The sequence below is a fragment of the Drosophila melanogaster genome, chromosome X, assembly GCF_000001215.4.
Source record: "Drosophila melanogaster chromosome X".
Classification (NCBI taxonomy): domain Eukaryota; kingdom Metazoa; phylum Arthropoda; class Insecta; order Diptera; family Drosophilidae; genus Drosophila; species Drosophila melanogaster.
The window spans coordinates 17,485,485-17,501,815 of NC_004354.4; the positions used below are offsets into that span (position 1 = coordinate 17,485,485).

Below are 16,331 nucleotides of genomic sequence, written 5' to 3' on the forward strand. Positions count from 1 at the left end.
TGCGAAAATAGTGAGCGAGAAGGGGGGGAACGAAGGGAGCACTAAAGAAGAGGGCTCCACAAAAATGGGGGAGTTGTGTGGTAGACAGTCTTCAGAATAATTCGATGGAACTCATACGGATTCTTCGGAAATCCGTCGTTCAATCGGCTGGGCCGGGAATCCGCGGATTTCGCGATTTCGTCAATGAATAAACACATATATATCGTGATATATGGTCGGGTGAGTCATATGGTCAATCCCCCTGGACTAACAGTAAAGCGGACAGGGAAAACAAAAGGAAAGTGTGAGAAAGGAAAAATGAAGTATGTAAAATCGCACAGGCAGGCGAAAATGAATGAGAAAATAAATCCCCAAAAAACGAGACAAATGAGTGACAAAAAGTGGGGACAAGTCAGCTGATGGATCCGATAAGAGAATGGAATGGAATGGAATGGAATGGAGAACGAGATAAGCAAAGATGGTGAAAAATAATGGAGCTACTCCCCCTTTTTTTAATTTTTTTTTTAACCCTTTCACATTTTTATTTTTTCCCTTTAATGTTCTCAACTCACCTTTGGGTCAAAAGTTACTTTCAAAGTATCACAAAGTTTCATTGGGAATTTTCCGTATTTTAGGTTTGTCAAATACACTGGAATGACAGGTTTTTGTCACACAATTAATCCACAAATTAGCACAAACTTTCCTAATGATCCCCAAGAAAAAGTGTAACTTTGAAATGCAATAGTTTTATAGTTTTGCTCACATGGCAAATATACACCCACAAATTAGCACGAGCTTTTGTTTTTTTCTTTCTTTTTTTTTTTTTGAGTAGTGTAACCAACTAACTTTATGGTTCCAACACGAAAACGAAAAGTGGTTTAAATGAGTGTATGTTTTGCGTCAAAGTATTAATGCACTGAATACTGTGTATCCCATTTTTAAGTTAATCCCAAAATGCACTTAGCTGCTGAGAATTTTCGTGTGTTCAAAAATGGGGCTTACTGCCACTTGAACTCTGGCCAAATGATAATTTTTTTACACATTATTTGCCGTTTCTTCACTTTTACATATAAATGTATATTATTTTGTTCGTATTTCTTTGCTGCGAGAGAGCTGCGAACAGATTTGAGTCAAGGACGTGACTTTTATAGCAAGTTTGCCCTTCGGCAGTTCAACTTGTGATTATTATGATGATGATGTAGCTACTTTGCCGGCTTCCCCCGCTTCCTCTTCCCCTTCCTGGGCCACCTACTCAATGGGTTAACAGTTGGGGTTTGTTTATACACCGATAATTGAAGGGGGTCTCCGGCCATCCACTCAAGTTCAAGTCGAAATTGAAACCAGTCGCAGTAGTCGTACTCGTATTCATATTTTTGCACCTGCTGGCAAGTGACTCCCCATCGATGCTGATTGCGAATTTATCACAAAAAAAAATTCACATTTCATTTGGGGAACGGGGACTGGGTCTTTAATTGGGATTTTTTCGCCATATTTCTGGCTTTACATGGGTGTTTTTGTATTAAATTGCTGGGCTTTGTGTTTCAATAGTATAACATTTTACTTGTTTTGGCTTACATTTGTATATTTGTTGAACTGTTTAAAAGGTTTTTAATTTAATTGGTTTTGTTGCAGCTCATATTTTCAATATTAACACATTTTTGACCTGAATTTCGTTTTTTCAGTACCAAATTGCTTGGTATTACATATTCTATTATATTTTCCACCATTTGTTGGATCTGCCATTGTGTTCACCTGGTTTATTGGGGCAGGTTCAAGTGATGGGTGCAGCTTTTCATTGTTGTGGAAAGGGAGTGCTATTTTGTTAAAAGGGTGCGGAGGTGAGGGCCGGCCCTCTCTTTTTTCCACCATTATTTGCCTCTCTTTCGCTCGGCTTTTCCACTTTACACATCCATCATCATCATCAATAGCGGAACTCCGCTTCAAAGGATGTTCTGGAATGTAATGGAAACTAACCAAGCGTGGTCACCAACCACATCGGGCGGTCTCCTTCACTCGGACAACACTCCTCTCTTTCGAACATTAGGGGCCAATTACATGCAGATTTGTACGCTTGGGGTAAAACATTCGCGATAACACATGAAACCCAAGTCAAAACCAAAGGCCAGCCAGTGAGTGAAACATGCTTCATGTATGAAAATGAGAAACAAAAAAAAATCGAAACGTGAAACAAATCCTAATGAAACAGAGGATTTGTTATGATTTTTAGTTGCACATTTGTTGTGGTTTCATGAAAAGCTTTTGCACTTTTCATAGCAATATTGTCAAGTCAACCTTTTCCTTATTTTTTTACAGCCCAATTAGTGGACTATTGCAAATTGGAATTTTGTTTTTTGAACCTTTTCCATTTTCCATTTTTAGGTCAGGCCAAGAAAGTCGATCAATCATCACAAAATGGGGAAACGTAAAACGAAAACAAAGCTCGAGAAAAAAGAAATGTTTCCCAATGCGTAGAGAGCAATAACTTAGTAGGTCTAATTAAGATCGGGCCTGAAATATATGGAAATAAAATAAAAGGCGGCATTTGCCAAAGCAGGAAAATATATCGAAAATAGACTAATTGGTTAGCCGTAGAAAATCGAAACTTATAATTGGAATACGTAAGCAGGATTGCGTTTGCCGTTTATTCCGCTGATGAAATCGCTTTTTGTTATGTAGCGAATATAAATAAATATTTAAAGTAATTATAGAAAAAGTAGAAATATGAGAAATATACAATTTAATAACTTGGTTGCTGGGTAAATTTAAGAAATTTCACCTGATTGGCATCAATTAGGTAACCTTCTGAGCTGATAGGAATACTCTTGATTAACAATCTGCTGAAACTTCCGTATTGCCAACTCGGTGCTCTTCGAAAATTCATTGCACTCTGAAAATCCATTTAGATAAGCTGACACCTCGGTGATCCCAGGAAGCCTTCATCTCAAATTAGCGGGGGTCACGAGTACGCCCATTAGATGATGCGGTGAAACCAGGGGAAATCGACATTAGTCCTTCGCTTAGTTCCCAAGAAAAAAGCACAAATAATAATAATGAGTGTGGGGCAGGAAAAACGAAAAGCGAAAAAAAATAAATGAACAAAAAGAAACCAAGAACAGAGGAAAGCAAAAGCAAAAGCAAATGCGAAAAAAGCAAGAACTTAATACGCTTTAAATGAGTCGCAAACTGTCATAAAGTCGAGTGTCAAATGGGTTATCTGCCGATGATGTCTGGGGGCATAAAGAACCGACGGCCAACGCAGAGTTCTCAAGATCACAGATCCGCGGATCGCCAGCGGAAAACTTAAGAAGGGAACCACAGCACATCACATCGCAACACAACACATCACATCCCATCAGTTGGGTCTGTGGTACAGTATATCCCCCCCTTGAAGCTCAAAACGCTCCGCGTTCAAGGTTAATTGTGCAATAATTTATGAAACTTTATGAAATGGCAAGCGCGACAAAACAAAGCAAACAAATTAACATACAGCTGGCTGCTCGGCCATGTAGAGTCGCGATACAGATACGTACTGGTACTCGGATATGTAGATACAGATACATTTAAAGACACAAATGTCCAGATACAGACACTTAAATTATAGATGCAAAACACTCAAATTATAGTTCTTTAGTGCGCCTTCATTGTTTCGCATGGCAAGCATTTAACAACAATTATCGCCATTGCAAACACTCACTGAAAAGGCCCAAGAAACAATAAATAGGGTGAGATATTGTAATGTTTAACAGTGTGTCACATTAGATATTTGATATCAAATTATCCGGTCAGTTGAATCATTTAGGATATATAATCCATAACTCGATCTCTGTATAACAATGAACTGTAGCAATTGAAACGTTAGTTTACACTAACGAACCGCACTGTACCGAATGCTGAATGCGCATACAAAACATTTAAATTATAAGCATTTTGAGTCACTTGCCGACTGCAGGCAAATGAAAAGCGCCAGCGCCAATTAACTACAAAAACGTTTTCGTTTTTATTTCGAAAGAAAAACCATAAACAATGCAAAAAAAAAACAACAATAACACTTATAGATTCGTGTGCATATATTTGTATAATCATCACAATTTTCGCAGCATTTAAAAAGCAATGAAATAACCGGCAAAACAAAAACATTTTGCTAAACTTCCGGAACCGAAAGAGATGGCTGATCGGCGCTGCAAAAGAGACGGCAATAGCTGGCGATAGACTTTTTGAAGGTTCAAGGCAACATTTTTCGTACATTTCTCGTACATTTTTCTTTACGTTAGCATTAAATGATATTTAATTTGCATTTACCGCTGAAAATCGCGAGGTGGGTGAGTGGGTGGTGCGCGATAGGTGATGGGTGCTGGGTGGTGGGTGGTGGGTGGTGCGGTGACTGCCGAATGCCCAATTAAGTTTGACGAGCAGAGAACGAGGCGCAAGATGACACCCGTTCGAGTTCAAAAAACCGCCGAGAGCTGACGGCAACGAAAAGGCCAATGACGCACCACCGCCGCACCACAGTGGTGCCAAATATTTGTGCAATTATATTAACTACTGAAAAATGTTATCTATTCAATTCTCAAATGGTATAGCTAAGCACATCTTTCAACATTACAGATAACATGGGAAAATAACAGCCTTTTTGTGTAACTAAAAGAAACATCGATCTTTCAAAACAATTTTTAGCCACTGTGCATGAAATAAAAGTGCAAATATTCCCATATAAACAACTCTTTCGTCACTGCCAAAAAACAAACAAAAAATATACAATTAAATTAGCCTTTAAAATTTAATGGGTACCTAAATACATTATATATGAGAAAAAACAATGTTTTCGTTTAATTATTCAAAGGAATGTATAGGAACCAGCTTAGAGCTAACCCATTATGAAGTGAAGTACTCATATTCTAAATTTGAAGAAATCAGCTATATCGGCGCGGGGGGGGGGTATGTATTTTAAAATCTGTGGCCCCTCCAAAGTTTCCCCTCTAAATAACCTTCGTGCCACTGTGGCTTTGTGTCATGTCATAGGCATCTTCACATTGTTTCTTTGACAAATTATGAACACGTTTCGTGCGTGTTTCTTCTGCGGACAGCGGATTGTAGATTTGGCATTTCAGATTTCGGATTGTGGGGCATCGAACCATTGGTCAGTCTCGGCTGATAAGATCGATGGGGAAGGCGACGGTGTGGGAGGCCAGTAGATAGCACTCGGGGACCTTCAACCCAAATTGCTACGGATGGTCAGGGGTTAGTGAACTGCTGGCCGGGATTACCCAACAGCGGATCGGTGGGCTATAGCCACTAATGCGAACGAACCGAATCTGTATCTGCATTTCCTTCAATTGTAACCATGACTGATAAAAGTGAAAGGCAATTTGTGAACTTTTCAATGCTTTTGTCTATTTTATGTGGTACCCCCAAAATTGTTTTTCTTTTTCTTGCTTTTCCTTTGCTGATATATATTGTTGTGGGTGACCCGGTGGCGCCGAGGGCGGGGTCGCAAGGTTACCCTTAGAAAAACCGAAAATGGTTTTTAATTAAAAAATGCAGAAAAAGAGAGTAGAGAGATTGAACGGCCAGTCGGTGGGTCAGTCATTTATGTAGACCCTTGAAAAACCATCTCTTCGCATCGCATCGCATCGCTCCGCTGATGTCAGCTGCATCTCCACATCTCTAGCGGATGAGTCAGTCGGCCAGTGTATCTGTATCTGTATCCGAGAGATATAAATTTGTTTTGGTCTTTGCCAAGTTCTTTTCAGACCGGCAATAAATGGCCAAAAGCAGCAGCAAAAAGCCAGAAATACAAAACAAACCGAGAATCGCGCAGCACAGCTGAGGGCAAGTTAATAGTCAACGCTTTCTAAAGCAAAACATGCGTTGCATGAAGGTGTTCACTTTAATATTATTTTAGGAAGAAATTTGTCTGGATTCTTATGAATATTAATTTTTAGAATTATTTCCACCTTCCTATTTTCTTCCCCTCAACTGTAGGCACTTATGAAAGTGTGTGTGAGTCATGCAGGGACTGCAGTTAGACAAAGATAAAAGGAAATGCGCGAAAGAGAGGAGGCTTCGCATTGAGTGTTCTACCATGAGTCACATTTTGGGGAATGGAATCGGAATCAAGAAGGAACTCTGGTCGAGATTAATGGATGTGCTGCATTCCCTTGAAAACCGTTAGCCCACTTACCAACAAAAGATCGGCGAATCGAGATTAGTGAAATGATGGAGTTACTCACCTGAAAAGAGAGAGAAGACGGCAATTAGCACAAAATTTTCGCAATACAAATCAAATACAAAATGCAGGTAACAAATACAGTTTTTTGGGAAAAAGTAAAAGCGCAACAAGTTGCGTGTGGGCGTGGCAAGGAGGGAAAATACAAAGAAGTAGAAAAAAAGCCAAGAAAAACAAAAGTAAAAAAGTGAAAAGCAGCTTCAAGTACGCCATAGAGACGGGCAAACTTAGGTGGAACCAAAAGTTATTAACTTAGACCCAAATGAAAGTGAAAAGGGCAAATAAAAGTAAAAATAGAAATGCAAATGGGGAAAATAGTAAAGCCAGGCGAGTGTTTAAATGGGAAAGAGCGCCGAAATGGGGAAATGGTCATTGAAATGGGGCCGACTGACTAAATTACAAATCAATAAGCAAATACAATATGCACGGACAGACAGTGCGTTTCACTGTCATAAGGCAGTATGGCACGCAAGGAGCGAAGCCGTAAAAAATATTTGATTACTTCCCTAAACAACATATCGATTGTTAGCCAGCTTTGCAGTCGTACAAATCGATGATCAGTGAAAATCATAATTTTTATTAAAGAGTTATACGATCGACGGAATGAGCAATTTATTTACCACCACTTTTCGATAAATATCGATAATTTCGATAAGTTATAACTAGTTGGCAATGAAGACCGACAATGTTGTGAAGGACATAATCTGGTCAATAAAAAACCGATACGGTCAACGGGAAATATGTGTATTTAATGGCATGTCAGTCCAACAATCTTAGCCATCAATTTCCACTCATATGTATGTATGTTTTCGTGGCACAGTGTAAGTACGACCTTTACGAGTCGTAAACTTATTCACCTCCCCCAACTTTGCGGCTTCGATTTTGGTTTATGTGACGCAGACAAATAGTAAAAATAGTTGTCAACTTCCCGCCCACTTTTGATGGACTCGACTATTCTGAAGTTAAGGGCCTCTCTTCGCGACGATAGAATGGAATGCAGGCCTTCCAGGGAAGTTCTGGCATCAAAGCAGAAGATGATGGAGCAAAGGAAAATAATGCTGTGCACTGGCATATTCCATCAGGCAAGTGTCAACTACCAAACTTGCCAACTTCCCGGCGCTGATGATTAAGATGACAATCCCAGAAACAAGGAGCATACATATATATACATATCTACAGTGTGGCTGAGCGGAAAAACTCGAGACAAAATGGCAAATCCAAAGAGTTTTGACGCCGACAATGCGCGCATGATAAAAATAATCATAATGCAAACACCAAAAGGTTGTCCCCGCTGAAAAAGATACAAAGATACAGCGATACAAAAGAAAAGCAACAGTGCAGAGACAGATGGATAGAAAGATAGATAGCTAGATGGATACATGGATGGATAGACTGGGGAGAATCGGTGGGAAAATGGATGTGCGGAATACGTGAATAGAATTTGTCATCATACATTGAGATGATGCAACGTAAATGGCATCACAGGAACCCGTTTTCACCAAAGAGGAGGAGAAATCCACTTGGCTAAGTCAACAGCCCAGATCTTCACAGAAATCAATTGAGCTTAGACACAGCTAGACAATTTTAAGGACATACCTTTGCCATTTCGAACATTCATATAAATTGTTTAAACACTGTGATTAAGATGCTCTTTAGCAAATCCTTTTTCTTGATTATTACTAATTGCTATTTCTACTTTCATTTAACTGGCTCAGTTTACTTCACTTACTTTGCCACCCCAATAAATACTACGGGTTAATTAATCCGGCACAAGTTCAACTTGAAAGTCAATTCCCCGGCTATTTTCGCCAGGGGAACTTAATAACAGATGAGCTACAGAAGTGCCCTCAGATCCTGGGAGGCTTTAAATTAAGGCGATGGATGCATTCGAGTGAATTACTTATCAATTTGTTAATTAATTCCCGGCTAAGAAGAACAACGAAACAGAAATGAGCAGTCTGAATTGGTTGTCAAGTCAAAAAAAAAATCACTTAATTGTCTTTGTGCATTTTACAATTTTCCATTTTTGTTGTCTTTTTACACCCAGCTCTGGTAAAGTAACAGGGTATGCTAGATTCGTTGCAAAGTATATATATTATATATATAAGTGAATATATTATTTATCAGAGTCTGGAATCCCGGGTCTGTATTGCCATTTTTAGACACACTCAATAGCCGAGTACCGGGTATCGGTTAGTCGGGCACTCAACTGCAGCGTCCTCTCTTGTTTGTTGTTTTTGTTGTGATTTAGCGGGTAAAGAGAGCCTTGTTTTTGTTTTTCTCACAACGGCTGTAAAAAGTGCCACCCAAGTGGAAAACAAAAGGCGAGCAGCACAAAGGCGTTGAGAGCCAATTAATGGGAACGCCTCAATAACCGACTGTCGGAATCAGTAATTGACAAAACGACTGATTGGCCGACTGACTAACTGACTAACTGACTAACTGACTGACTGAAGGACTGACTAAGTGACTGCGAACGAGTGCGTCAATTGGCATCATCGTTAAAATGATAGAGAGCGGCAATTCTATCAGCGCGTGCAATTGTCAATTAAAGTGCGAGCTGCAAGTAATTAATGGCAAGCGAACAGAGTCCAAACACTATCAAACTCGAAAATTCATATTCACACTGGCAACTCGAAAAGTACACCGAGAAAAATGCACAAAATTGGTATCCAACGTAAAATATACACACAGAAAAGCTAGAAAAAAAAAACAAACCAAACAAAAAATACCCTGCAAATAAATGAATTAAGTTTTGAGTCTATTAGGTTCTTTATAAGCAGTTACAATAATTTAATGATTCTTTCAATTACATTTGATCGCAGAAAATTGCTCATGTTTTCCGATTGCTGTTATCGCTCTTCAAACGTTCTCAAGAACATAAAGTAATTAAACACAACATTGTTGATTAGTGAGAAGAGCTTATCAAAAACTTAGCTTTACATTTACATTTTTAGAAGAACTGCGACAAGGTAGTACTGCCCTGACTTTCAGCAAATACTGACTTTTTATGCATATCGAACATATTTTTTGTAGTCAAAGGTTTTAAATATATTTTTAGAATAATTCCGAACCGACAGCTGTGACAGCTGCACACAGTTCCGTGGAATAAATAACAAATTGAACACCAGATTCATTGGCAGGCAGGGCAGATGGTTGCTGGGAAGTTGGCATTTTGTCCGTGAGTTTTCAATTGCTTTCTTCGCTGCACTTTCTTCCCCATTTCTTCGTCATCGCTCGTGTTCCATCTTCAAGTTTTCCCGGGTTGTTTATGTTGTCGCTGGCATTGATAATGAACAACTGTGGGTGTCTTTGTATTCATAAGCACTGCCTCTTATCGCCCATCATTACACGACAACTTACAAAGTCAAGCGCAAGGCGGAAAAAATAGGGGGGAAAATCGTACGATTTTCGCTATGAAAAGGTTCTTTGGTTTTCAGGCATTAGCAAAAATTGTGCGCAACTAGTTCCAATTAGAATCGGTTGTGGGGGGAATCTATTTACCAATCTGCAGCTGCTTTCCATTTATTGCCGTAAACACCACCCTTCAATTGTCCAGGCAGCGAAAAGTTGTCATTAGAGATTTCGATTGAGTATCAGCAAAGCAGCGCAAAGCATTTGGCAGGTTTTGTTGGCAATTAAATACACCTACATATAACGATCGAGCTGAACAAAATATATCAACATAGTGACGAAGTGCACCGGGAAAGTGTGTGAAGATTATTTATAAACGCACAAGGAAATGTTTTTTTTTTTTTTAATAATAATAAATAATTTGACTGAAGATACTGACAAAACAACTTGTTTTATATTTTACTTGGCATATACTATCACTATTATTTTGCCCTTCGGTGTACGTGTGTGTTCTCCCACTTCCCCTCCCCGCACACACCCTTTGCCAGTACATTCGCATTGAAATTGTTCTCATTGTTGTTTTTATTGCTATTGATGCGTGTCAAGCAGTTGGCTCTGCATCGTAGACCCCATATACCATATCATACCCCTCAGAACCTCCCGCCATCCACCCTGCTTCTCCATACATATATCACCAGGCCGTACATACATACATGTATGTATATCTCCACTACACTTCTCAACTCCCTTCAATTTAGTATGATAAATGATATCGCAGGGATATCGGTAGGAGGTTCTCCGCAATTCTCTACGATTCTCCCCCTCATTTCTGTGTTCTTCGTTTCCCTTTGGGTTTTCGGGTCTTTGTGCACACTGTTTCCCCCATCCATTGTTTCCTCTTTATCACTTTGGCTATTCCACTCTTTCGCCGCTGATAGCCAAAATCGAGGGTGGCATCTATATTCTGTCGGCTATAGTACTGCAAAAAATTATATAACTTACAGTTCGGGGTTTCAAGAATATTCTATAACTAGAAAATCGCATATAAATGTGATCTTAATATATTCATTTTAAGGAACTAAATAACACCTGAGGATATTATTTTGTAATAATATCATGACCACAAATTTTCTGTCAGTGGCGAAAGGGGTAACGTGGAATTGTCTACTTTATGATCCATGAAACTATCCACATAGCATATGTACATATCTTTATGGTATTCTACACGCTCGTTGATATTGGGAACTGTAATAAATTTCGATTCCCGGTAGGCAAACTTCATATTTCCGCATTTCTAAAAGGTAAACTAACGAAAAATACACAAACCAATAATTCTTAAATGTTAAATAAATGCAAAGAAGGGTTAAGGTTGTGATTAGGGTGTGAGTTTGAGTTCGTTTCTTTTGGTTTTGGTTTCGTTTGGGGGGCTTAGTTCAAAGGCCACCGATTAAAGGGCATTTAAGAAGGTCGCATTAGGCAAATGTTTTATGTTTAGCCAACAAAACAGAAATTATGCAAAACCCGCGCGAACAACGCCCCGAAAAATAAATAACTAACCGTTTTTTGTGTGTTTGATGAGCGATTCAAAAATTTTCAATTAGCGGACTTAATTATTTTCCTATTACAGCGGAGATTTATGCAGATGGGAGTGGAGGGGCCAGCCCGGCCCAAAGGTCGTCAAACAAATCGCCCAAGTCCAGAAGCACTCAGAGCCAGAAAAGTCAGAGAAAAAAAAAAGACAAACGACAAAGCAAAAAATAAAATAAAACCCAAACGAATTCAATTCAATTTCATTCAATCAACAAAGGAACAACAAACACAGAAACAAAGTTCAAGGGCATTTACAACTAAGAAACGATAGGAAACAATTTGTTGGCGCTTATTATTATCTGCAAGGCCACCGAAAATCATATAAATCAATAAAAATAAAGGGATTTTGTATTAAATATTGATTGAAAAGTTTGCTTTCGGAAATCGCACCAAAGTGACATGGGCCCACATGGGAAAAAGTGTATGTGAACCGTATACGAATGGAGAACAGAACAACGTGGGTAAGGAAAATTGATTTACACGAGATTTTCCCGCTCTAGAACTTTTCCGTTTTTCAACTAGTCAAGGAACGGGAACGGAATGGTGGTGGTCATAGGGAATTGCCTGCAAAATTGGCAGGAAAGCCAATGGGCGTGGCACTTCAGACGATTACCGTCCAGCTCATTTGGCAGCCAATTAAGAGTAAATCTAAGCTCCCAACTTCAAAGTCCACCTTCCATTTCCTCCTCGAAATTGCGAAGGCAATCGAGGAGAATAAGATGTGTGAGAATGAAAAGATTAATGAAGGTAAATAAAGTTCAATTAAGTCCTTAACTATGAAACTCTGTTTGAGAGAGGCATACTTATTCTGAGTATTTTAAGTACTGCGTTCAAATCCTTAAGTCATTCTGATTCAATCCAATTATAAACGAATTATACACCTTTAGGCCTTAGTTGCCCTACCGAAATTTGCGTTATATGTTCATAAAATCATCTCTGGCATTTTCAATAACTCAAATGCCGGTGTAACTAAGTCGAAATTATGAAAGGTTTTTAGTGACCAGCAGGCAGATCTTCCCTTTCGCCCCCGGTTGACTGACTGGCCATAATTGGAGGCTCAGAATGACAGGAATCCCGGTTGCATGTCACACAAAAGACGCACTCGGCACTTGTTGGCCACCGAAGCAGGCAGCAAGCCACCTCGGATTCCCGGGAAAATTCCCGCTTTGACACACATTTCCCAGAAGCCAGATGGAAAACGTTTGGGGGCTTTCGGGTGTTGCCAAGCCAACCCATTAGCCCACTCCATCAGGCTCATCAGAATCGGTCGTCATTAGCATGAGGGCCTGGCCTGCCTGCTTGGCTGCCTGCCTGTTGTTGTGCGGCGTAATTAATGGCTTTTCCACCTCCCAGCCACCCAACCACCCACCTGGGCGGGTGGGTAACAGGTAACCAGAACTGGGTAACGGTAGTAGCTCTTGGTAACCGCACACACACCGGCGTCTAATTGGTTACATGGGAAAAAGTGCATTCATCACGGCTCAAATGGTTTGGAATGATGGAGCTCCCCAATGATATCGAACTAGAATGGGCGAATTTTCCAATATATATATATGTGGATCAGTCGTCAATCGATTGCCCTGACCCAAATTACAATTATTTTTCTGGCCTCTGACGATAATTGAATTATGGCGAATTATGAATGAAAGCCTTGCAAAGACAACGGAATATTCACAATTTTCGGAAATATTTTACAAGCGGAAAGCGGAGATTCGCTCAATTATTTTCGCTGCATGCACATACAATATGCATCATTTAATTTAAATGCATCGCATATGCTGTTCTTATTTTCATCATATTCATCCAAGTAAAATAAGTGAACGAATATTTTAAATTTAAACTAAAGTACACACAATATTTAATTGGTTTTCAAGTAACAATTACTATTGTATATTTCAGCCGAAAGCTAAACGAGAACTGATTAATTGGCGATGCAAATCGTGGACTTTGCTTGAATGACTGTCAGAAAATCGTCGGCAGTGCTGTTAATTACGTGCGACCGATGGAAAAGGTTAATGTTAACATTTGTTTAACAATTCGCAGCCACATCGTCGGGCATTTGTCAAACACTGTTTTTCGGGCTCCATTCCACCACATTTGTGAGCCAGGCTTTTGGCTTGGCATTTGCGCCTGCGCTATCGCATGATTGATGATGCCAAAAGGAGCAGGCCCGGCGACAAAAACAAAGCCAACTAAAAATACCCGTTGAAAGCAAAAGTTCACAACACCCCCCCCCCTCCCCCTCAGCTGATGGAGAAAATGTCCAAGCCAAAAAAAAAAAAAAATAAACACAAAATTAAATGAAAACGACCTATGGTGGTGGGTGACAAAGGAACGGGATAGGAACGGTGGCAAAAGGCATGGAAAGGCAATGAAAGGAAAGGGGGCAGTGTGTGAACTGTAGCAAAGTGTCAACGACTAAAGATAATAAATAAACAGCTGAGGTCGGAAAATTAGTAGCTCTGTCGGCGGAATTTTAATTGGATAGATTAATGGAGCAAAAATAGATACAGACTTACATCACAGGGTAAAAGTTGATGTTTTAAAATTAAACTTTCGCCACCCAATATTTACGTAATTCTCGTATTTCTTTGCCATATTTCTAACACCCCAATTTTATGACTTGCAAATTTTGCTTCCTGCTCACAAGAAGAACTATGGAATTTTTTGAATAAACAGTTTTATTTAACATTATTATTGCCACCGCAGCTGTAACCCGAAATTTATGTCTTCGCATGTAATGCACTTAACTCTTTGTTGACAGATATTTTCGAATTGTTTTTATTGCTGGCCACCATTAACCCATCGACCAACTGACTTTTAGCCAAAAAAAAAAAATTATATACGTACACGTGGTGTAGGGGAAATAAGGCAAAAACACAGCGGAAAATTTGTCGTACGTGGCTGCCCAGTTGGTGGTTCGCCGCCCCCTAAAAAACTGCCCTTCTACTCCAACTCCCCCTTTTTTCCGCCTCTCGAAATGCAAAATCACGTAGTGAGTGAGTGTGTGTGTGTGTGTGTGCGAAAGAAACTGTCATAAAACTGAGATAAAAATCTCATGGAAATGCGACAGCGACTTGAGCTGATTTCTGAGAGTTGGAGCTTGAGACAGAGATTGAGATTGAGCCGTGAAAAGGAGCAGGGAAAATCTAGGAAAGAGATACCAAAAAAATGCCAAGATGCCTTAAGAAAACAGTGTTTGTTCTAATTAAAAAAAATTTTATTTATTTTTTTAAATAACTAAGAAATTGTACGGAAAAAATATATAGATATATTTTCAAGCAGACAATTATTTTAGCTAATCATTTCTCCCAGTGCACCTCTCACAGATCTGCCGGTGGCAACTAAGAAGATTTACGTCTGTGTGTGTCTTTGGGGCCGGGCAATAAAAAATAGGTGAAAACAATTTAAAAACAAACAGCAGCCTCTAAAAGAGCCGCCGACGAGCGTACTCTCATGTTTTTGTGCTTCCCTTCATATTTTTAATGCGCGAAACATGCAAAAATTCGGCGGCATAGTGGCTAAAAAATTATGTTTATCACATTAGCGACTGGTCAACTGCTGGTCAAGAGTTCAAGCACCCTTTCCACCTGCCATTTGCTAGGTGATTAAGCACAGCCTCGACCTCATCGCCCATCTGATTAATCAAAATGGCGCAAAGTGCGACTAAATTATTAGTGGTTTTACGCCTCACATATTGCAAATATACGACATAGTATTGTGACTTAATTAGCGCTTAACTGAAATCGATCAAATATTGGAATCAGTCAATCAATTATGTAAGTCTCCAGCTACACGGGCGTGTAATTCGCGGTTGTTTCTTAGTAAGGTGGATTTAGATTAAATGCATTAAGTGCCACTGCAGTGAGTGCACATATATTGCATTATTTTTAATCATTTTCCGTATTCAAATTAGCACTTGCGTAACAAGTTTTTGTCAATGTCCCAATTTTAGCATCTAGCACAACAGACTTATAGATGTATGGGCATACTTATGGATTCATTGGGACTCCCAGACAGAGTTTCTATTGCATTTCGACTCCCACACTCTGCGGATTATCCGCATGGGAATTCTGTGCCATGAGCACTCACTGTAGTTAGAGGATAGGCTTTGTCACCATTGTCCTCTCTCCACCCGGATAAACTACACCCATGTGTTGGCTTGATTTACGATCCGGACCCACTAACTCAACAGGCTTCCTTCGGCGCCACACACATACGTATGTATATATGGGGTCGATTCTAATGCAGACCCGGCTAAAATACAAACACAATTCTGACCCCTGGCCCCTGCGACCCCCCACAATTGAACAATTGAACGTGGGAATATTAAGCTTCCCCACATCTACCATCTACCATCTCCATCTCCATCATCATCAGCGTCATCTTTTGTGCGGCACTTCTTCCATCGTAAATTACAATTTGTTGGCCAATTTTTGTCGATCTGAGTCGAAGATTTATCGCCAAATGACATTAAATTCAAGTTTTCATGAGAACTTTTTCGCTCTCCACCAGTTTACTTGCCGATTTGGATTTAATTTGGGCCTAATCGTTCATCTCAGGCTTATTTATTTATTTATTTCGCTTTCTGCTCCACACGAAAGCTTTCAATAAGAAACAGTTAAACAATTGTCAAGCAATTACAACATTAAAAATCGATCAGAAGCCAACGAAGAACGAGCTGGAAAGAGCTTAGATAATATTTCCTCTTTTTAATGCTTAGTTTATTTACTTAAGACCCGCAGCATTTGCTCAAACATCGGGGGTGTGCACATATACATCTTTCTATATACATACATACATATATACATGTATATGTATATAAATGGCAAGTTAATGAGCTCAAGTGATGGAAATGTGGGCGTGGCAGGGGGAAAACAAAGCACAGGGAGCAAAGACAATAATAAAATCAAATGAAACTAAATTAGTTGTGAAAATAATGTTGGGGACGACGGATGCCTCCGTCGATCTTTCCTTCTCCACCCACTTTTTTCTCCGCCCGCATAGATGGGAAAAATTATAGAATTCAACTGGACATGCACCGGAAAAAATGGTTGGATCGTTTCTTATCAGATCTACATTTTTAAATATATAGCAGATACACATGTAACATCTAATTGAAGCATTTTAAATTAGTGTCATAATTAGAAACCGAAGTACTAAAGCTTCAACTGAAATATTT

At 39.4% G+C, this 16,331-nt stretch overlaps 1 protein-coding gene and 1 long non-coding RNA gene across 8 annotated transcripts in view; one reads left to right on the forward strand and one right to left on the reverse strand.

Moving 5' to 3' along the window:
• CG43658 (uncharacterized protein) overlaps positions 1-16,331 on the reverse strand; it is a 105,012-nt gene that overhangs the window by 29,316 nt on the left and 59,365 nt on the right. For 2 of the 7 annotated variants that reach the window (NM_132990.3, NM_001272716.1), the window contains exon 1: positions 3,510-3,831. The exons of 4 other annotated variants lie outside the window; for them this stretch is intronic. The gene's annotated coding sequence lies outside the window, so the exon portion shown is untranslated. Of the gene's footprint in view, positions 1-2,755; positions 2,996-3,509; positions 3,832-16,331 lie in introns of those variants that run through there. One more of the 7 variants, NM_001272715.2, reaches the window with a different exon arrangement.
• Positions 11,185-11,904, forward strand: lncRNA:CR44692 (long non-coding RNA:CR44692). The gene is made up of 2 exons (NR_123933.1): positions 11,185-11,610; positions 11,672-11,904. It is a non-coding gene; the product is annotated as a long non-coding RNA:CR44692 (long non-coding RNA).